We start from the raw sequence: 2,551 nt of genomic DNA, 5'->3' as shown, positions 1-2,551 counted from the left end.
ATTCACAACAATGTGCAGTTCCTACTATCATTGATGGGAATGGTGTAGGTTATAAATACAATTGGGCTAACAATAGACGGTTATGGGACAACACAAGTGATTGTGCTGTTAACATCAGATGTTTGTTAAAGGTAGGGGTTTTAAGCAGCAATGACTTATTCCATGTGAGTTTACCAAGCTACTGCATTGCTAAGTTACAACTTGTGGATTTTCTTCCTGCTGGTCTAGTTCTATTGCATAATGTTCCTGAAAGTGTGACTGAAATCCATTCACAGCAGCAGTCTGAAACTATCATTAAGGGATAATCTAGCCATTAGCAATCTACCGAGGCATACATTTGGCTACTGTCAACCTTCAATCAGGTCCTTTGGCTTTAGGGTATTATAATGTGGATGGAGAGTGTTAAATTTTTATATCAGGCAGAGTTGCTTGGGTGTATCTTGATCTTAGCCAGAGGACCAGGATTTCAAGAGCCACAATGTACTCTACGTACCCTTAACTTCAGTGTAGTAGTGGGAGTGCTACATTGCTGATTTCTAAAAAAGATTTCATTGAATTTCAATCAGCCTTTAACTCATGGGTGGAAAAGATTCCATGACACCATTTGAAAGGAATAGATTTTGAAGCAGACTTATTTATCTGGTACCTAAACCATCAAAACCCAACATATTCCAGAATCTTCTGATGACTGAATAGCTTATCTGGAGAATTTAGCTCTGGGTAGCTCTGCAAGCTAATCCCTTTCAAACCAAGAGAAAAGTAAAATATTGCAGACGCTGGAATTCTGAAACAAGTCTGAAAGAAATTTGAAGTCAGAACAAAGGGCCATATCGGACTCAAAACTTTAAACTCTTTGTCTCCACAGATGCTACCAGATCTATTGAGTTTCTCCAGCATTTTCTTTGTCCCTTTCAAACTGAGTCCACAAACTTTTAGTGAATTTACCAGTCACTGCACTGTAAGTAAATAGATAAGTAAGCAAGAGTTCTACATCTCTCCAAAGTTGGTCCATGTCTTCCTAGGAATACAAACTGGCCATTTAGTCCATCATTCAATGAGATAAGGCTGACCTAAATATACTTCCATGGGTCTTCGTCCTGCATCCCTCAATACCACTGGCTAACATTCATAATTTCACTGGAACTGTTGCAAACCCTCCACTCTCCACCACCTCTTTTCACTGAATATTCGGGGCAATATTTAACTTGATCATACACTACCTTACACAAGGAGCAATCTTCTAGATCTTGCTTTCCTATCCCAGCATTAGGTGACTGACATTGGAGAGCTTTGGGACATCCTCGTTTTCGGAGTAGAAGTATGTGAATATATTGACCATTTTTTTATTGTCAAAGTCAATTTCTCCGTAGCTTGGTTTGGAGATTTTAAAGTATGGTGCGCCTTGGGCACATAGCAAGTATTCAATGTAACTTGTCGTTTCCCTGCTGCCAAGCCAGTTTACTAATCTTCTCAATTGCTTTAGTCATAACCTTCGTTAAAAGTCACATATGACTTTGCAACTGACACAAACTTAGAAGTGAAGTATATTGGGAAAACCTGCTACTATTAAGGCAGGTTGCATTGACTGTGTTGGCAGGGACTAATACATTGAGACATCAGAATGGAATAATTTGAGAAGGGAGAAGAAAATAACAAAACAAAAAGACTGGGTGCACACTGTCTTAAAAATGCTATTAATTTAAAACGACAAAATTTTAAAGGGTTAATAACATTTATTTCTTCACATCAGTATATATTATTCAATTCACTATCTGAAATAACCAATTATTGAAAAATTATAGAAGTTAATCACGGAGATAAAGACCTGATGTTAACATTAGAAAACGTCATCTATTTAGTTTAAACATGATATAAAAAAGTACAAACTCAAGCAATTCATTACAAATTAATTACAATTTCCACTCAATTTTCAGAACAGGAAAATGCCCAAAGACGTCAGCCACAAAAAAAAACTCATGGAACACTTTCCTCAGAAGATAGCAAACAATTATTTACATGAAAACGTAACGAGTTTTATTGTGTTTATTTATAAACACAGGCCAAAATATCATAAATCACACCAAATCACAACATTTGTGACAATATCTTGGCTGTTCTGACTCCTCTCCAACCCCAAACAAAATAAATCCTTTCCCAATATAATTATTTAAGCAATCGTATTATGAATAAAATTGTGCCCAGGCAAAATGTAAATATATGGGGGCTACAGGGGAAAATCATCCAGTCACTGGAGTCATACCTGACAAAGGGGCTCGGACTGCTCCACTCAGAAACCTGTCAGAGATTACCACAAGTCCAGGACATTGCAACAGGAGATCCTCAGGAACAGAGTTCTCAGGACAAAAATCATCAAATTCATCAACTACCATAATGCCATCATCATTTCAGTACTGCCCTTTTTGTAATGATTCTATGTTATTCAGCAGCATTCACAATTAACTCTGTTATTGAAACAGTTTGTGCCAACCTACAGCTGAACTGGGACTTCATCAATTCATCCAGCCTGGGTTGACCAGTGACAGATAACATT

Source organism: Rhincodon typus, chromosome 5 (assembly GCF_021869965.1).
Source record: "Rhincodon typus isolate 14 chromosome 5, sRhiTyp1.1, whole genome shotgun sequence".
Taxonomy (NCBI): Eukaryota; Metazoa; Chordata; class Chondrichthyes; order Orectolobiformes; family Rhincodontidae; genus Rhincodon; species Rhincodon typus.
This window is presented reverse-complemented; position numbering follows the sequence as displayed.